Source organism: Drosophila nasuta, chromosome X (genome assembly GCF_023558535.2).
Source record: "Drosophila nasuta strain 15112-1781.00 chromosome X, ASM2355853v1, whole genome shotgun sequence".
Taxonomy (NCBI): Eukaryota; Metazoa; Arthropoda; class Insecta; order Diptera; family Drosophilidae; genus Drosophila; species Drosophila nasuta.
The window spans coordinates 26469524-26492076 of NC_083459.1; the positions used below are offsets into that span (position 1 = coordinate 26469524).

The window sequence follows — 22553 nt, forward strand, 5'->3', positions numbered from 1 at the left end:
GTTCCCACACACTTCCCTTTGCCACCTCCTCCCACCTTCAACCTGTCGCCCATTGAGAGCAAAGATTGAGCGGCGTGTCAGAGATGAGCGCGTGTCACGCACGAGTATTTTAGTTTTTTTTTTGGTATATTAATTTGGTATATTTTAAGAATATTGTATAGCTATGTAGCAGTATTTAGTATTTTAGTATTTTTCGGTATATAATTCGGTATATTTTAAGAATATCAGTATAGGCTTTAGTGTACATTAGTACTTTTCTAGTATATTAATTTGGGTTATTTAAGTTTGTTACGTATATTTTAGTATTTTTCAATGTTTTAATTTGGTTACTTTAGTATTATCTTTTTAGTATTTTTGAATATTTTAATTTGGTATATTTTATGTTTTATATAGCCTTCGGTATAATTCGGCATTTTTTCGGTATATTAATTTAGTATATTTTAAGACGAACTGTATATAGCAGTAAAAGCTTTTGTTGTACATTAGTACTTTTCTAGTATATTAATTTGGACCATGTTTACTATTTTTGGATATGTTAATTTAGCACATTTTAAGAATAATAGCAATAATAGCAATTATAGCCTTTGGTATATGTTAGTACTTTTCGGTGTATTAATTCGGTATATTTTTGTATTTTTTAGTTGTTTTAATTTGGTAAATTTTAAGAAGAATACCACGTTGAAATATTGTAAACACTTTGATATACTTCGGTATTTTTTTGGTATATTAATTGGTATGGTTTAAGAATAATGCCGCACTGTAGTACATAGTGTATCTATATAGCAGTTATAGTCATTGGTATAATTGAGTATTTTTATGGTATATTCTAAGTATAATATTGCACTAGTAGTGGAATAACAATATATGTATTAGCTATATCCTTTCGTATATATTAGTATTTTGTATATTCTAAGACTAATACTGCAATAGAATGAAGATATAGCACTTATAACTGTTGATATAAGTTAGTATTTTTTAGTATATTAATTTGGTACATTTAAGGTGTTATGTTATGGCCTTTGATATATTTTTGTATATTTTTGGTATATTAATTTGTTATATTCTAAGAATAATACCATGCTGTAGTAGTATTATGTATACTTATAAAGCCGTTATAGTAATAGGTATCATTTAGTATTTTTTTTGGTATATTATTTTGGTATATTCTAAGAATAATATAGCACTAGTAGTAAATTAACGATATATCAGTTATATTCGTTGGTATATTTTAGTATTTTCTCGGTATATTTGTTTGGTATATTTTAAGAATAATACTGCATTGTATTAAAATAACGATATAGCCGTTTTAGCTTTTAATATAAGTTAGTATTTGATGGTACATTGATTTGGTACATTGAAGCTTTTATGTTATGGCCTCAGATACATTTTTTTTTTACATTTTTGGTATATTAATTTGCTATATTCTGAGAATAATACCGCACTAGTAGTATAACGATATATACTTCGGTATATTTGAGTATTTTTTGGTATGTCGATTTGGTATATGTCGAAGGTTATTCACAGTTATACTTGTTGTTATTTATAATTAAAGAATTGAAGCTTAGTTTTATGCTTTGAGAAATTCACGATGTCATCTCGAGCGATTCTCAATTGTGGTGTGCGTCTCGGATTGTTGAAGCTTCTACTTTGGAGCTGGCGTCAAGTGAACTTAATAGCAATTGCATTAAATGGAAGCTCAGCTCTTAAACGTTGCCTGTTATTAGTCGTTTTTGTGTTTGTATTTTTTGGGAGGTTGAGGTGGCCAGCAGCATCAACTTTGCCGCTCTTTTATGACCAACTCCCAGATCCTTCTGCCTTCTCCTGCCTCCTGCTGAGTGTCTGTCCAGTGGCTCAGCTGGCTGGCTGACAATTTGGCTTTTGATTTGATGAGTGCGCATTTGAATGCACTCAAAAAGGGCACGACAAGTGGTCCATTACTTGCAGAGTTAACCCACCCATAACTGACTCTGACTTGGACTCAGACTCAGAGTCTTTGACTCTTTGACTCAGCTCTGAACTCTGGGCGGAGGCGATTTTCTGACTGTAGTTTAGGGTCTTTCTCTGCTGCAAAGCATTCATTTATCTAATCTCAACGGACAAATGCAATAACAACAACAACAACAACAACAACAACTGGAATCTAGTCCAAATATCGATCAACTTTCACTTGCAGCATTCAAATTTGCATCTTCACAATTCAAATTAAACGCCTTTGAAGGGATTTCTATAAACAATTTGTTGAGCACTTGATTTTCCAAGTTAAAGCATTTTCAAAACAAGCTAATCTTTTTATTAAATAAGTTAGGATGTTATTTTGCACATTTTATGTAAAAACTTTACTATCTTTAAATTGCATTTTGATTGAAAAAGTATTTATATAAAAATTCGCTTATTTTCGAAGTTAATTGCAAAGAAAATTGGCCAAAAAACTTTAGGAAAAATCAACTCAAATTTAAAGTAATTTCACTTGTTTAATGGAAATCATTTTTCAAATTAATTTGCTTAACTTTAGTTTGAACCTTGCGAAATTCCGTTTAAATCAATTTCAGAATTTCATGTAGAAATAAAATAATTTTTTAATTGAATCGTTTCAGTTTATATTTACTATTCTAATACAAAAATATTATATATTATTAGAAGTTCAATATTTGTAAAATTCGTTGAATATGTACTTAAATTTGAGTAGCTCACTTTACCAGATAATTGTATATATATATATATATATTTTTTTTTTTATAAGTATTTATATTATTTATTATTTAAATAGTTAAAATTGAATTTCTCTCTTTACAAAATATTTTTATTTCACATATTGTATTTAGAATATTTCACAAAATTTCTTTGCAGTCTCAGCTGTAGCATGAAAATATATGAGAATATATGAAATACTTTTGCTCAGTTTGCTTTGTGAACCATTTGTGAACCGGTTCGCATAATCTCGAACCATTTTGATGCTTGGTCTTTTGCTTTCTTGGCTGCAGCCGTCAATCATGTTTCGCTTTTATCGCTCCATAGTTGTTTGCATTCTTTATGCGCATTTCTTTCCAGCTTGATGTTTTTTTGCTCTCATTTCGTGTTCATTTCAAGCAACGTTCATTTCATCGTTTGGTTCATAAATGTCTCTGCCTGCATCTGTTGCATCTCCATTTCACTCTCGTTCTCGTTCTCTTTTTTTTGTTTTTGTTTTTTGTTTTAACTCTATCGTCTGTCTCGGCATTTCACCTGTCACACCTCGATGAGCCAAGCAGCCTCCCACCTCCCGCCTCCCGTCCCCGATGCTACGATGCTTCGATGCTCCGACGGCCAGGCAACCACTCGGAACACGTGTAATAAACATTCCCATGCTCGACATACTTCAGACACATGCCAAACACACGCAGCTGCATGTCGTACAAGCCCAGATACACAGCTGCACAGATACAGATACAGATACACAGATACATTTACCTTTGTTCCATTCGTAATGCACGCTGCATGCAGCACGTTGAATAAAACTCCACTTCAAGCAGAGAGAGAGAGAGACAGTGAAAGCATTAATCCTCGAGGTCACCGCATTCTACACTTTTCTTTATTTTATTGCTCTCCTCATGCTCAGCTCATCCTTAAGATACATGACCATAATAATACTTCGACAACTATTCATATTCAACTCAGCTTTAATACTTTTGCACTCCAGCTTTTGATTCAGTTTTGTTACTCATACGATTATGAATACATCTTATTAGAACATGTTCAGAATATGTTCTAAAATTGTCAAGTTATTATTTCAAAGATATTTTAATATTGCTGTTTGATATCTCGATAGTTTCTCTCATCTTTGTTTGGAAACAATTTAATTAGCTGCAAGCTATCATTGTCATCAAGTCTGATGCATCTTTTCAACTCTTTTCCAATTTTGCAAAAGTTGTGAAACTTTAATTTCTTATTGAGAAATGACTATTTTTACACTTCAATAAAAATTCAACAAAATAGAAAAAACTTCATATTTCTTTAAATGGTTCAATATGTTTTATTTCTATAAGAATGGATTGCTTAAATTGGATTGCGAATTTGAAGTACTTCACATTAAAATGTTTAAGGTTCTTCAAATTGTATTTAATTACAAAATTTCCCACAAATTGTTGATTAATTTTCAGCACAATAAACAAAATAAGCTAAATACTTTCTTCATTTATTTTTGTGGCCATAATTTGGCTTCCTCTTCACCTCGCGTCGCCTAATTGAAGTGAGTCAAACGACAAGTGGCGACAACTTGAGCAGCTTTCGACATACATATGTATAGAATATAGATATCAATAGCATTTGCCGCTGAATCAATTAACGATATTTAATACGAGGCAGCCACAATCTTAGCCTTAACCTTCTAAACCAACTTTGTCTAAATTTAGCATTCATTCACTTGTCAGGCTGCTTTCCCTCTCTTTCCCTCCTTTTCTCTATCTCTCTGTTTCTCTGTCTAATTTGCCGCCCCCCATTTTGGCTTCTTGGCATTCATTTTTATACCCGCTACTCATAAGGTAGAAGGGTATTATAACTTTGTGCCTACAGGAAATTTATGTAACAGGCAGAAGAAGGCATTTCAGTCCCCATAAAGTATATATATTCTTGGTCAGCATTAACAGCAGAGAAGATATAGCAATGTTCGTCTGTCTGTCTGCCCATCCGTATAAACACCTAAATCTCAGAGACTATAAGCGATAGAGATATAATTCTTTTCAGACAGCACTTGTTATATTTGCACACGGATCAAGTTTGTTTCACTTCCACCCACACAAATCGATGAAAGTCGAATAAAGCGTAATTTTAATGCTCGCGAGTTTCAATATATATATATGTATAAATATACCAAATATAGCCTTTGATATATTTCAGTATTTTTGCAGTATAATCGATATATTTTAAAATTACTATCATATTTACGTTATTTATGATTCATGAAAATTTAGTTGCAATCAGATAAAAAATGTGGAAATTATTTAAGAAATTCTTTGCTTTGGCTGACAATCTGGTATATTTTGCACTCTATGGTATATTTTGCATGTAGCTCTATATCAATATACCAAATATAGATTTTGACATATTTTAGTATTTTTGCCGAATATTAATTCGGTATATCTTAAAATTATGCGGAATTAATTTTTTCATATCAAATATACCAAATATAGCACTTAGTATATTTTTAGTATATTTTGGTATATTGGTTCGGTATATTTTAAAAACGAATACCGCACTGTTTATATGCCTCTGGTACATTTCAGTATTTTTTCAGTATATTAATTTGGTATATTTTAAAATTATCACACTGTTTATATGAAATATGTCGGTATATTTTACACTCTATGGTATATTTTGCATGTGGTACTATATCAATATACCAAATATAGCCCTTAGTAGATTTTTAGTATATAGTGTTATATCAGTTTGGTATATTTTATAAACAAATACCGCACTGTTTCTATGCCCTTGGTATGCTTTAGTATTTTTGCAGTATATTAATTTGGTATATTTTAAAATTATCACACTGTTTATATGAAATATGTCGGTATATTTTACACTCTATGGTATATTTTGCATGTGGTACTATATCAATATACCAAATATAGCCCTTAGTAGATTTTTAGTATATAGTGTTAAATCGGTTTGGTATATTTTAAAAACAAATACCGCACTGTTTCTATGCCCTTGGTATGCTTTAGTATTTTTGCGGTATATTAATTGGTATATTTTATGCAGAATACCGTACTGTTTTGCTTTTATTCAAAATTGGGAGCGGGTATCTCACAGTCGAGCACACTCGACTGTCGCTTTCTTACTTGTTTGTTCTTGTTCTTGTTGGGGAGGTGGAAAGAGAGAGGCTCAGAGTCATTAATGAAGTCGCGTTATTTTTAGGTAGCACAACATGAAAATTAATTTTGCCATTTCATGGAAACTTTAGATGGGCCACAGTCTGTGTGTGTGTGTGTGTGTGTGTGTGTTTGTGTGGTATCTCTCCCTCTCCCTCCCTCCCTCTCTCTCTTTCTTTCTGTGTATTTGTAACAACACTTATTGTGGCTATATTTGCATTCATTAGATGGATGATAGACAGCAGGCTTTTATAATGGCATAAAGCAAGGGTCTCGCTCTCTCTTTCTCTCTCACACACACACACTCCCTAATTTCCTCCCTCTCTCGCTCTCGCTCTCACACACTCACACTTGCTCCTTGTCGCACTCTTTCGCTCTATGTCAATAATTTGGTAGGGCAAAGTTGCCACACAACGTTGCATGGGAAGCAATTATGTCTGCCCCACGAACTGATAAGTGTATCAGCCATGTGTGTGTGTAGGATATTTACAATGACTGTGTCCTGTGCGCTTGGTAATGAGGTTGCCTTTTTTCTCATTTTTTTTCTCATTTTTTGCTTTTTGCATGTTGTGCCATAAATGCTTGTACAACAACATTTTGTGCTTGACGCTGACGCTTTATCTGGCCACAAAGCGTTAGCAGGTGTTTCTACCAGCAACAAAAGAGTGGGGGGGGGGGAGACATGCATTAAAGGGGCGGCAAGGGGGCGTGTCCAGTGTCGTGTTGTTGTTGTTGTTGTTGATTTCGTTGACGTGCTCTGCAACATATCACAATACAATTTTTCGACATGTAATTAAATATTTTGCGGTTTGGCAAACAGACAACAATAACAACAGCAAGACAAACAGCAGCAACAACAACAACAACAAAAACAACAATAAACAGCAGCAAACAATCAACAAACAATCAGCAAAAACAACAAACCAAGCAAAATGCAGAAAAAGTGCAAAATAAAAATGAAGAAACGGTTGCAAAATGCCCAACGTAACATTTTTTTTGCTCTTTCCTATACTCTTCCTTTCTCTCTCTTCTCTCTATCTCTCTCTGTGTCTCTGGTGCGACATGCAATAAATATGCATAACCATTGTGGCAAAAACAATGAAACGCAACTCGGCCGATTGATGTCACAGGAAATGCGCACAATTTTCCTTTGCCGACAAATGAAAATGAAAATACAAATGAAATGAAATGAATCGAAACGAATCGAAATGAATCGCATCGAATCGCAACACCCACTCACAATTGCGATTGCCCCCCTTCCTCCCCCCTTTACCCCTGCATTTTGCATTGGCACGACAGGAAATGGCAGCGAATGATTCACTGCGACCAATGCGGCGTATACGTAATGCGTAATGCAAAACGTTGCCCCCAAAATCAAATCAAGTCGCAGCCAAAGAACCCAAATTTTTCATACACAACAGCAGCAACAGCAGCAGCAGAGACAATAACAATCGCTCAATTAGTTGCACATAAATCAAATCGATGCAATTTAAATCTATTGCAATATTTCGACACTCCCAACAGATTCGGTTATTTTGATGATCTCGCCGTTTCCTTTTGACGAATGCAAAAAAATCGTCAAATGACAAATGAATAAATGCAAATGACATTCAAGAGAATTCGATGAGGTCAAAAAATAATCCAAAAAAATGAAACTAAGAAAATTACAGTTGAGTCAGTAAAAGGAAAAGTGTGAAAGAGTGTTATAATAACTTGAAAAGTTTTCACATTAATTTTCCGACAAAATACAAAAATATACTAAATAATATATTTGATATATCAATATACTATTATATACCAAATATACCATGGTGTCTAAAATATACCAGATTGTCAATCAAAGCAATTAACGCCCAACAGCTGGAGTCATTATATTTATGGTATTTTTAGTTAGCTAAAATTATGTCATAAACAACTTTTAAGATGTTTAGCTGATGGCAAGCAAACAGTCGCTATAGTCGAGTGTACTTGACAGCGTATTATTCTTAAATGACAAAATTAAAATACCAAAATAATATATGGTATATCAATATACTATTAGTCAGTTGAGTCAATAATGGCAGAAGTCTTTAAGAGAGTTATATAGACATTAAGTTTTCAAATCCAAAAATATACGAAAATATACCTTTGGTATATCAATATACTACTCAATTTTAAATATAACATAGAACACAAAATATACCAGCATGTTAGTCAAATCAATTATGATTTAAAAGCTGTTTTTTAGCTCAATACAATTTACTTAAATGATTAATTTTTAAGGTTATTAACTGATATGAACCAAAATTTCTATAGTCTGACTTGATGCTTGATGTTGTGGTATTATACTTAAATTACCAAATTATTAAACTAAGATATGCAAAAAATATACCAAACATGCAAAATATACCATAGAATACATAATATACCAGATTGTTACTCAAAAATTCGACAGCTTCAACCTTTATTTTTGCCATATCAAATTTAATCAAGATAAATGTTAAAGATTTGAAGCGGATTGAAGAAAAATTCAGGAATTATATTATACCAAATATATATATATATATAACATATAAATATATTTATAGTATTGGCTATATATTCTTATTCATTATGCTAAGCATAATTAATCAGCTTTCCATCATGTTCTAATCAACATATTCTGGTCGGCAGTTAATGAGAAAATAACTTTAGAGAAATACCACAAAAATAAGAGATATTGAGAGAGAGAGAGAGTGTGAAAAAAATAAGAGGCAAGCGCCAGTTGCAGCTTGATGCATGGTTAACTTAATATTTTTTCTTGATTTTTCTCTTTGGGCGCGCTTTATTGTTGATTTGTCCACACTTGCAACGTACTTAAGCGTGCATATGAAAGCGAACTCAACTCGACTCGACTCGACTCGACTCTTTGCTCGCTTTGCGCCTGCCCCTTCAATTTAATGTTGGAGCTTCAGACTCTGGCTCAACTTGGGTTGCGAGTCTTCTACATTTTGCATCCATGCGACTCTTTTTTAATGCCCCACTTTGCCTTATACTTGTATATAGGCTAAAGGGGGAGGCGAGTGGGTGGTGGAGGGGTGGTGAAGGAAGAGCGATGCTGCAGTAGAAATACTCGCTCGCTCAGTCACTCAGTCACTCATTCATTCATTCATTCATTCGTTCGTTCATTTTTACATTTCACTTGCTCACATTTCTACTTCATCCTTCATACTTTCCATATACCCTGCACAATTAATCGCTATCAGGGTATATCGGCTACACAAAGTTCAAAGTTTGTCTCACACTTTTTGCGACCATATTTTAATAAGAATGATTATCTAAATTTTTATACAAAATAGGTTTTTAATATATTTCAAAATAATCATGCAATCTATATTTTTGCTTTACAATTTTGTTTAATCGATAATATTTAAATGTTATGTTATTTGTCTTTCGATAGACAAAAATCGTATAGATTTTAATTAACAAAAACTTCAGTTGAGTCAATAAAAGCAAAAGTGTGTGAAGTTCAAAGTTTTCAACTAATTTAAGGAATTTCTATGCATTTTCATTATGATTTAAAAATTTATGTGTTTTTGTTTAAATATTATTCCAAATACATATAGATATCTGATTTCTTTTAATAAAAAATTATATATTATATTATATATATGTATGATATTTCATAGAAATCAATATATAATAATCGGTTTATGAATTTTGAATTAAAACTTATAATGATGGCAATCTTTGAAGTTAAAAGTTTTCAAAGAATTGTACTGACAAAATACTAAAATATACCAAACGATCTATTTGGTATATCAATATACCATTACATTCAAAATATCACAAAATATACCAGATACATATTAAAAATAGTACAGACTTAATTTACTTTTACATTACATTGAGTACTTAAGAAAAAACAATCAAGAAAACTTCAATTGAGTCATTAAGTGCAAAATTATGTAAGCTTAATGATAGCAATAATAATTATTTCTGAATTTTTTAACAAAACTTATAATAATCAATATATAAACCTCATTCTGTGAATTTTAAAATAATACAAGTAATTGTTGCAATTTTTAAAGTTCAAAATTTTCAAATAATTATCACCATAAAATACTAAAATAAACGAAACGATATTTTTGATATATCAATATACCATTACATTCTAAATATACCATATGACACAAAATATTACAGATAGATAGAAAAAGTCGTTTCGATATATTTGGTATATTAATATACCAATATATTCTAAATATACCACATGACACAAAATATTACAGATAGATACAAAAAGTCGTTTCGATATATTTGGTATATTAATATACCAATATATTCTAAATATACCACATGACACAAAATATTACAGATAGATAGAAAAAGTCGTTTCGATATACATATTTGGTATATTAATATACCAATGTATTCTAAATATACCATTTAACACAAAATATACCACATACATATGTATATAGAAAAAATCGTATAAATATATTTGGTATATTAATATACTAAATATACACAAATATAGCAAAATATACCAGATCGATATACAAACTCTTAAAGACTTTTACAGGGTATGCCATAGTCGCGTCATCAACTAGCGAGCTATGCGGCGCTTGTATTTTTTCTCCGTTTTAAATTGTTAAAATGGGGCATGCAAAATAATTGCGTAGGCGCATATTATGTGCCCGTTGAGCTCCGAGATGCGGGAACACAGCAATAGCAACAGCAAGAGGAATGGGAACTGCGAAAGGAGTGCGACAGAAATAGCCGGGAATATATTGGTGAAGGGTGGGGGGAAACGGGGGGAAGGGGAACGGCGGAGACATGCTGCGGCACTTTATGCAACATTTTGCTTCATATATTTTGGTTTTAATTCGCTGCAAAGCTGTTGATGGCGCGCTCCTTTTTGAGGACATGCCACATGCCTCATGCCACATGCCACACAGCTGCGCATTAAAGTGCAACTGTTGCAATGTTGCCATTTTTTATTCCGCCAGCCGTCAGCAGACAGCAACGTTCAACGTTCAACGTTCACAGCTCAAAAAGGGATCAAAGCAATCGAAAGCGGGTCATTTCAACTGACATAAAAAAAAACAAGTAAGAAAGCTACAGTCGAGTGTTCTCGACTGTCAGATATCCGCTATCCATTTTTAATAAAGGCAAAATATTGCGGTATCATTTTCAAAATATACCAAATATACCGCAAAAATACTAAAAATATACCGAATGGTATATTTGGTATATCGATATAGTACACAATTCAAAATATACCATAGACGGCACAATATACCAGATTGTCAGCCAAAGCAACTAAGACCCCCAGTAAATAGGCGTTTTTGCTCATACAAAAGTATTTCTTTAATAACTTCAACAATTTTTATCTGATCGCAACCAACCAGGACTTATAACTACTATAGTTATTTTTATATATACCAAAATTCGCAACAATTCGCTTTAAAATTACGCTTGTTATTCGATTTTTTTGATTTGTGGGGGCGGAAGTGGGCGTGGCAAAATTTTGAAACAAACTTGATCTGCGTGCAAACATAACAAATGCTGTCAAAAAAAATGATAGCGCTATCTCTCATAGTCTCTGAGATCTAGGTGTTCATACGGACAGACGGACAGACAGACATGGCTATATCGTCTCGGCTGTTGACGCTGCTCATGAATATATATACTTTATAGGGTCGGAGATGCCTCGTTCTACCTGTTACATACATTTCCTGCCGGCACAAAGTTATAATACCCTTCTACCCTATGGGTAGCGGGTATAAAAATAGAGAAAGAGAGAGTCGAATATATGTGAAACTGTAAATAATTTTAATTGTCTGCATGTTGTGCAACAATTTGGCTAAGACAAGACGCAGAAATAAATATCAAGTGGAGTCTACATTTGAGTACTTTAGTTACTTCCACTTGCCAGCAAAACACATCAATTACAATGTGAAGAAATCCTCGTCATTGTTTTGCGGCTTTGTGAGTTCATCAGTTTTGTTTGTTGTCGAGTCCTTTTTTGGTTCTTTTCGGTCCTTTAACCACAAGGCCACAAGATGTGCGAACTTAGCGCATAATCATGCCAAAGTCAAAGCGCAAAAGTTTACTCCACTCACACACACACACACAATTTTTAATTCTTAGCTTGGCTTCGACTAAAAATAGCTACAAAACAGGCAGGTAATACACCACACCTATGCACACACACACACACAGACACCCACTTGGCTGGCTTACAAAATGGTGTCAGCGAGCGGGCAATGAAAGAAGAGGAGGAGAAGGGGAGACGCAGCTCAAGGCGAAGATAAAAGGAAAAACGAAAAGTTTTTGCGCGTCTTCTGAAAAGTGCTCAACTAGGAGTTATGCTCTGTCTTAGCCACAAAGTTCATATCGTTGCTTGCTAACAGTATTAATCAAATGCCATCAAATTGAATATGCAAAAGCAATGAGCCTGTTAAAATATAAGTCAAGTCAATTAAAATGGAATAAGCATTTAATTCTGGCTTCAATATAACAAAATAAATAATAATAACATTAAAATTTAATAACCGAAAATAAGTATTTTAAGTACACTTTCCAAAAAAAAACAAGTAAGAAAGCTACAGTCAATATTCCTTGAAAATTGGCTAAAATTATGTGTTCAAAATGTCTGTCAGTAAAACAATTAAAAATGCTACAGAGTGCCCGAAATTATAACAAAATAATATACTGAAAAAATACTAAAATATACCCATGGATATATTTTATATTTCGATAAACTATTACAACAAAAGAAATAATAATTACACCGCATTGTAATTACAAACTTTAACAAATTCTGTCGCTAAGAAAGCAAGTATGAAAGCTACAGTCCAGAGTGTTCTAAAATATACCGAAATTATATACTAAAACTATAAAAATATACTAGCTGAAATACAATGCTGCGTTTCTTAGTATATTATTTTGGTATATTTGCGATGATACTTGATCGTAGCTTTCTTACTTATTTTGGTATAACGATAAGTAGATAGAGTACAAAATATAATAGAATTTCACAAAAACATAAAAACATAATTAAGAAGTTGTGTAGTATAATCAATAAATAAAAGATACAAAGTTGGTGCTATTTCTAATTTCGCAACTGTATATATTAAGTACATATTCGTAAGAAAATATCTGTTTTTAAGCTCATGTCCATAAATTGACTTGTTTTATTTTTAAATATGAATGAGTATGCTTTAGTATATTTAACTATTTTATACATGGCATAAATATAATGTCATATTCATTTTTCTTGGACTCTGCTCTTTTCTTTACTTATTTTTGATTGCCTAAGTTGTTTCTTTTCTTTCTGAATATTAACATTCATTGCTAGGCCTTTTTCCACGTTCTGGCCCTAAAAACCGTATACTTTGATGTGCAAGAAACAGTACACAATATTTGTGCCTTTGAATGATCTCAAGTCGACTTGAAGAGCGTCTTCTTATAGGCTGCTATTATGACATCAAAAGTGAGATATCTTAGTATTGCCACAATTGGAGTTTAAGTCACATTGATCAATATTTCAATTGACTCTTAAAAAATACGAAACTTACAGCAAAAGAATACTTGAACATTTTTGCAAAATGAAAAAGAATATTAATAAGCTTATTAAATATTTGATAGCATGAAGAATGCCAATGAAACTGTCAACATAATTATCGATTAAAGCCGCTTGTTTTTGTCACTTTTGATTTCAAATAGACAAACTATTGTTCTTGACGTCAAGTTGTGTTTTCAAACATTAAGATTTGCATGGTCTTGACGGACATTTTAGATTAAAATATTTAGTATTAAGACTAAAAACTTAATTTCTTTCTTTGTTCTGTGTACTTTTAATTACTTATTATTACCAGAGATCGTCGAGTGTGATTTGAAAAATTACAGAATGATTAAAATACATTAATTTTTATGATTTGTTCATTAATAATGATTATTAATATTTTGTTGCAATACCGAATACAATTCTATATCGATAAATTCCAAGAAAGTTGATCGAATTTCATCAGATTACGAATGATTTTTGGATGTTTTGTTTAGCATGCTCGCTTTTGCCCTTTGAGTAAAGGGTATTTTGCGCAGCAACGTCGAAACTATTAAAAGGTGTTGGCTGGCAACATTTTCCAACTTGACTTTTGCCTCACACACAAGGCTGCGTGCCTATCACTCTGATGTTAAGTGTGTGTGTGTGTGTTGTGTGTGTGTGTTGTGCACATAAATTGCAGATACCATCATGCATACATAAACGAGAGTTTTGCAACGTTCACTGCTATTGTTGTTGCTTCTCTTCCTCATCTTTGCTTTCTTCTTGTGCAACTTTCCACTTTTTAAGCAGTTTTTGATATGTTTTTCGGTTTTTGTTTCTTTCTCATTTCGTTTTGTTTTTTTTTTTTTGTAGGCTAAATTATTAAATTCAGGTTTTTTGTTTGGCGTTCGATGTCCTGAAATTTATGATCTAGATAAAGATGAGCTATCAAAAATGAAGAGCAGAAAAAATGTAAATATACGAAATTTCAGAAAATCATTTCATGAGTGAAATGGAATTAAATATTTATGTAACATAAAGTGTCCTCCTAATAGAAGTGTTCGCTTTACTACACTATGAAAGTAATGCTTATAATCAGAAAGCATTGGAATAGAATTTAGTAATTCACTTAATTGCATATTTTAGTTGTAAACAGACTGCAAATAATAATTATCGTATATAAAACTTAGATATAAGTGAAAAGGGAGCAACATACTTTAAGTTAAATCGATGAATATTCAGCATGATTTTGTAAATTTACATTACATTTTTGATCAACATTATTAAAAAAGTGTAAGAAAGCTACCTATTTCGAATAAAAGCAAAACAGTGCGGAATTATTCTTAAAATATATTATATAATATACCGCAAAAATACTAAAATATACCGAAGGGTTTACAATATTAGAAATATAGTACCATTGAGGTCGAAAGCATCTAAAACCCAATTGCAGTATGTGAAATTTCCCATACAGGCGTAATTCTTAAATAACTTTTAAAATTTTCATTGGATCACAATCAAATTCTCAGGAATCATAAATAATGTAAATATGATTGTATGTATTGAAAGTCACGAGCTTCAAAGTTATATGGTTGTAGTTATTATTTTATGCACCAAAAGTATATCGCTTCAAATTTGTAAATTGATAATTTTAAAATAAAATTGTCAATGATTACAATTTCTCAACTCTTGGCTATGAATTCTTTTCAATTACTACTGTGTGTGGGTTAATAAAAATTGAATTGCCTTTCGAACTACAATTCGACAACATTCACAATCAAGAAAGTCAACTTGAAATATATTAAGTATACGCAACGTATGCAAATACTAGAGATTTCTCATTCAGTACTAGCTTATGATATAGGATATGGAATATATGTATATATGGTTATGTGGATTGTTTGGTATATTTGGTATATATGATATATGTGGTATATTCATGGTATATATTTGGAATATACCATATATGTATGGTATATATGCTATATGTGGAATATTTTATATACAGTCGGTATATATGGTATATTTGGTATAAACATATAGTATATGTGGTATATTTGGTATACACATGGTATATATTTGGAATATATGGAATGTATGGTATATATTATATATTTTATTTTATATATATTTGGTATGTATGGTATTTATATTATTGAAATATTTTAAGTATACGCAAAGTATGCAAATACTTGAGATTTCTCATTCAGTGCTAGCTTAAGATATAGGATATAGAATATATATATGGTATATACATGGTATATATGGTTTATGTGGGATATTTGGTATATATTTGGTATATTATATACATGATATATGTGGTATATTCATGGTATATATATTTGGAATATATGGTATGTTTGTATGGTATATGTGGAATATTTTATATATAGTCGGTATATATGGTATGTACGGTATATTTGCTATATATCTTATATATGTGGTGTATGTAGTATATTTGGTATATGTGATATACATACGTCTTAAAGCTCAAGTTTTGAATGTAAAGTGTGTATTGCGAGATCAAATATTTTGGGCAAATGTTTTGTTTCTGATTTATGTGCTTGAATTGTTATGGCTACTTAAGTTTCAGACGCTGAGGGTGCAAAGGACCAAGGTGTATACGTGTGTGTGTGTGTGTGTGTGAGTGTGTTGACCACAGTAGCAGAATGCAAGAAGGAAGGCAGTCAAACTCGAATTTATTATTCGAGTAGAGCTTGGCAGCAGCTTTTATCTGGGAAAGCAGAGAACAGAAGAGAAGAGAAGCGAACAGCTTGCTGACTGCTTGACTTGGAGCATGCCTCCACGCACAATGTAGCTGGAAGGCAAGCCATGCTAAGGCAAGGCAAGGCAAACCACTGAGACTGATGCACGTTGCACAATCCTTGGTTATTTAGATGCCAGAGACGTTGACGTTGGCGAATGGGAATGGAAATGGAAAATGGGCGGAAAAGATGCGAGATGCAGAGCCCAAGAATGAGCCACGTTGAAATGATTACCTAAAGCAAACACAGACATGGCAGCAAACAAACACACGCAGAGCGAGAGAGCGAGAGAGAGAGAGAGAGAGAGGGAGAGAGAGAGAGAAAGGTGCATCCACTCCAGCTATTGTTACAAAATGTTGCCCCCGTGATGCTGCTGCTGATGATGATGATGATGATGATGGCCTCAAGGCTTAAAATGTTCACTCGCAAAGTGGAAGGATGGGGGGGGGGAAGTGGGGGCAGCGGTAATAGCGTCGCTGGTCGCGCAGCGCAGCGGCTGCCCAAAGGGGCAGAAGTGAGGAGCTTGTTCTTGGGCACGCATGTGTGAAAAGAATGCAAAGACCGGCCGGCAGCCAGCGCACGCTGCGTATACGTAATTTGCAACTGCATATGTCTCTGCACTCGAAACTAGTGTCTGTCAGTGGGAGTGGGTGGGGAGGGGGACGGGGAAGGGGGGAAGGGGATCGAGCACACTTGAAAAACGTGTGTGAACAAGGCACTTGATTGTGTTATTATTATTGTTTGAAGTGTTGCTCTCTCTGTTGTTGCTGCTGCTGCTTCTGCTTCTGCTTCTGCTTCCCTTGTTTATCTGCATGCATTGTAACTGCAACTGTCACAAAGCGAACTCCATCTCCCTCGCACTCTCTCTCTCTCTCTCTCTGTGGAGTGTCGAGCATTGTGTGCAGTGCACAAAAACAGTGGTAAACCAAGCGAACTGTGCTCCAGCTGTTGGCTTACAATAGGATTGCCCATTTGTAGCTGGCCTTTGTCTTCGTTTCGCTTCGCTTCGATTTGTAAAGAAAAGCGGCTCAGTTATCGATTGCTGTTATCGATAAGCGCACAACATGAACATCAATTATAAGAACTATGCTTCAACTATGACAATTTTGTTACCAAACAAATTTAAATATTAAGAAATATGTTTTTTGCATGAAATATATTTTTATCGATTGTTATCGATTGCTGTTATCGATAAGCGCACAACATGAACATCAGTTATAAGGACTATGCTTCAACTATGACAATTTTGTTACCAAACAAATTTAAATATTAAGAAATATGCTTCATCTGCTTTAAATTTTGTTAAAAGTTCTTTCATCAAGTCTATATTATCGACTTATCGATAGCACAACACGCTCAGAAATTAAAAAGGACTCACTTTATTATTAACCATTTTACTGCAAATGGTATCGAATCATGATTTTGATATTTTATCATTTCGATATATGATAATAGTGCTATTGAAATCATATTTCGAATTCATATAATAACGTAACAATATATATTTCTGTGGCTAACATATTATTTATTATAAATTACCTTAATTTCATTGATATTATTGATTTAACTAACAAATATTATAAAAAATATTTTACAATTTTTCTGATGACATTTTGAGATACATAAATGTTGACAAATATTATTAAATATAATGAATTATTGATTTTAAATACTTTTGCAACAACATCTAGCTTAATACAAAATTTAAAAATTATTTTCAGATCTCCTCCAGCGAATTTAGACAAATTATTTCAAGATCTTCGATAAATTATCTCTTTTAATGAATCTTTCGATTTACAAATCAAATATAATTGAACTACTTTTAAATAAACTTGCCGCAACTTGTAGGTCAAAATATTTTCATCTTCAGTTGTAGATTTTAACTTTTTGTAATTTATTTTTATTTTATTGATTTACAATGCCTGTTATCCGCTTTGTGTCACTGTGCAACTGTGTTGCAAATAGGGGGCAGCCTATAAAAGCCAAGCCTACCTTAAAACCACCTTCAACTCGCACTCTCTCTCTCTCTCCCACTCTCTCTGCCTCCCTCGCCCTCTCTCAGGTGCCCACTTTAGGAACTGTTGCATTGTACGCAGCACATACTTGAATGCACTTCAAGTGCAGCCAACCAACTCGACACTGGGCCAAAGGAGACAGAGAGAAGGGAAAAAGGAGAGGGAAACAACCACTCTCGGATGCGTTCTCGTTTCATTAGGGTTGCCGCCGCAGTCGCTTTGGGGAGCAGCATTTGCCAGCATTTCATTTCATTTCATTTCATTGCAGCATCCCTAGTCAATAGTCAACCCTTTTTGCTCACAGGTCAACTGGCAGGTTTCACTTCACCCAAGAATTTATTTATTTATTTCTTTAACTATTGTTTTCCTTCTTTTTTTTTTTGTTTGATTTTCTCATTCTCAAAGAGTGAGAGTTGAAGCATTATTTGCATAGCAATTTGCAAACTAACTGAGCCAAATATCTGTGGCAACTAAAGCAAATTGGTTTGATTCAAAGCAATTACATTTAATTATTGCACATTTTTTTCGGTATTATTGTGGTTGCAAGCCATTACCTAGCAATTATCCTTCGAGCTCCATTCAAATCAAATTCAATTTGCATTGCAATAACTATAGCATACTTTTCAGCGCATTAAAGCAAGCTTAATATATAATATTCTCTGTGGTAGCTCAATTATTCTGATTTTTTGTTTGCTTGTTAAATACTATTAATAATTTATTGTCAGAATTAACAATAATATGGAATATTGAGGTTAACATATCTAGTATAAAAACTGGTTAAAAAGTTATAGTCGAGTGTGTTGGACTACGTTGTTAAAATATACCAAAATAATATACCAAAAAATATACCACAATCTACCAAAAGATAGTCGAATGTTTTGGATTGTGCAAAATTAATGTTAAAATAAATCTTATTAATATACCAACAAAAATACTAAAATATATCATATATCGGAACCCAAGTTAAATAAAAAAACAAGAGTAATAATTACTATATATACTAAAATATACCAATAGATGGTTAAATGCACCGGACTGAACTATATTAAGGTTAAAATTGATATACCAACAAAAATACTGAAATATACCAAAAGTATTTTTACACAGAAATCGAAACTCACAGTTTCTAAAGCTAATTCCAAGTTAAATAAAAAAACAGAAGTTATAATTAATATACCAAAAATACCAAAATATACCAAAAGATATACCGGACTGCTCAATATTAATGTTAAAATATATCACATTGATATACCAAAGTTATTTTTGCACCTCTATAGGAATTTGTTTAGTTCTTAAAGCTTTGCGATAAGTTTTACTGTTGAAATGTATGAAATCAATATACCAAAAAATAAGAAAAATATACCAAAAGTATTTTTGCACAGAAATCGAAACTCACAGTTTCTAAAGCTGATTCCAAGTTAAATAAAAAAACAGAAGTTATAATTAATATACCAAATATACCAAAATATATACCACATTGATATACCAACAAAAATGTAGAAATATACCAAAAGTATTTTTGCACAGAAATCGAAACTCACAGTTTCTAAAGCTGATTCCAAGTTAAATAAAAAAACAGAAGTTATAATTAATATACCAAATATACCAAAATATATACCACATTGATATACCAACAAAAATACAGAAATATACCAAAAGTATTTTTGCACAGAAATCGAAACTCACAGTTTTTAAAGCTGATTCCAAGTTAAATAAAAAATCAGAAGTAATAAGTAATATACCAAAAATACCAAAAGATGTACCGAACTGCGCAATATTAATGTTAAAATATATCAAATTGATATACCAACAGAAATTCAAAAATATACCAAAGTTATTTTGCACTTCTATATGAATTTGTCTAGTTCATCATTATTGTTAAAATGTGTCAAATAAATATACCAACAAATAAGAAAAATATACTAAAAGTATTTTAGAACAGATAGGATTTAAAGCTGGTGATAAGAACATAAGTAATAAATATTAATTTTAAAGTCAATCAATATATAAAAGTAAATTAAATAAATATGATAGCAATATTACAGGGTATATTCGAGTTGAACAGCCACTCAGATTGCACTTCGTAGCTAACGACAAATGGCTGAACAATGTTGATAAACATAAAGCGTCATTCGTTCTAAATTATGGCAATTTAAATGGGAGTCTCTAAACACTTGAAGTTGTTTGGCATCGTGTGCAAAATAAGTGCTCTCAGTTTGGCCATAAATTGCAAGTTCAATTACCATTACTTATGTACCAGAAGAAAAAACGAAAAACGAAAAACAAAATAAATGTACAGGGTATGTGAAGGGGACAACGTGGCGGAAATCAAATCAAGAGCATCGTAAATTGCGAAATAATTTTCATGCGGCAAACAACAGCGAAAATCTGTTCAATTATTTGATCATTTAAAACGAATTTGTTGTCTGCAGAGCGACGACGAGGAAAAGTTCAAGGAGTGCAGCCCGATAATGATAATTTGTGCTCGTCCTTCGCATTCTCCGTCTTCTCTCTGTGTGTGTGTGTGTGTGTACAAGAGTGTGTCAGTAAATCCGTGTGAATCTGTTTCCCCCTCCATTCCCCTGACGCCTTTTGTGTTTGTGTGCGTGTGAAGGGTAATTTATGAAAATTACTAAACGACTACAACGAATGCGTGCAAATGATGCTATATTCAGCTTCTTGCAAGTACAGTGCAAAAAAACGCGAGCGCGCAACTAAATAAAGTGATTAGCTAATTGTTACCCAGCAAATAACTATTTATTATATTTTATGCATAACTTGAGCTGAAATATTTTAAAAGTAAAATATGCCGAAAACTATTATGCAATTTTGTAATTTCATTTACCTAATCATGAAAATAACTAAGCAAAAAAAATGTGTAGCATACTTTTCAGCGACAAGTGTAGAGTATGAAAATGGGTTAAGTGCGGCAGGATGTTCAAAACGGGAGTTAATGCTGGCGAAACTGGGATGCATTTTTTCTCTCTTCTTCTTATTTTTTTTGCACTGGGCGGGGCAGCTGCTTGGCACAAACAGGAGGCGCATTTTGCAGGATGTTGGCGCGCGTTTTATTGTCGTAAACAAAAAACGCCAGAGCGGCAACAGCAGCAGCAGGATGCATCGCGTGAACGGAAGGCGGCAACCGGGCAAGCATGATAAAGCAAAAGAAGCGCAGCGAGTGTGGAGAGAGAGCAAAGCGAAGCTTCAAGCTGCCAACTACAGACACAGACACAGCTTCAGTTTCAGCTTCAGCTTCAGCTTCAGCTTCAGTTGTAGATGCCGAGCTGCATAGGGCAACAGTCCTTCTCATAAGGACAATGATGATAACGATGAAGATGAAGACGATGATGATGATGATGTTGTGCCACAGTCTCTGTGGCTGCTCATTAAAAATTACCGTTCTTATGAAAAGTGGAATTAAAACGTGAAGTTGCCTGCTGCGAAAAAGGCGAGCAAAGTTTTAACTGTTTATAATACGCAACGTTGCAAAATGCACTGTGCGAAATGAAAAGTGCAAACAAAAGATGAATTCTAAAAGTTCATGCCAATATTGGTTAATTTTTTCAAATAAACTAAAACAAGAATTCAACTAAGTCAACTCTGCACTAAAAGAAGTATACGAGTATGTAAACAAGTAATAAAGTGTTGAATATTAAAAATTCAAGTTTTTGTTCATTTTTGAAAAATAAGTATAAATAAGTAACAAAGTATTAAACATTAAAACCATCATTTTCATTCATTTTTTTATGTAAAATAAAATAAGAATTCAACTAAGTACACTCTCTGATCATTAAAAATTGAAATTATTGTTCATTTTTTAAATAAAATATGTCAACTTTGCATAAAAATAAGTATAAATAAGTAATGAAGATATCCACAACTTATTTTAAAATATATTATATTAATATACCGCAAAAATACTAAAAATATACTATTCGAAATATAACAATTCTAAATTTACCAGATTGTCAGCCAGAGTAACGAAGACTCTTAGTAAGTAGACAATTTGTATCTGATCGCAAACCAACTTCCAGAAATCATATAAATAAAAAATATTAAAATGAATGAAGATATTTACAAATGAATAGTTAGATTTCTATTTACCATTATAAATACTACTGTTTTTTTAATTTGACATAAATTTTAACTTTAAAGACATTAAAATAAGAAACTTTCATGAATATGATTTACAGATAGCTTTCTAGTTATAGTTTTTAGCACTCATTTTTTCCATTATTTTGTTCATAACTCAAAAAAAAAAAAGAATTTGTATTTAAAAACGTAACTTCGCAAGAATAGTAGCTTATTTTGTGATCACTACAAAAGTGTAGAACATATAATAATTTTATTACAAATATAGTTTTTGAACTTTATATTTTGCTGATTAAAATAAATGGAATTTTTTTATTCCCAATTT

At 32.4% G+C, this 22553-nt stretch overlaps 1 protein-coding gene across 3 annotated transcripts in view; it reads right to left on the reverse strand.

The window, feature by feature from the left end:
- Positions 1 to 22553, reverse strand: part of LOC132797174 (teneurin-a) — a 300879-nt gene that overhangs the window by 220215 nt on the left and 58111 nt on the right. The window lies entirely within an intron of this gene.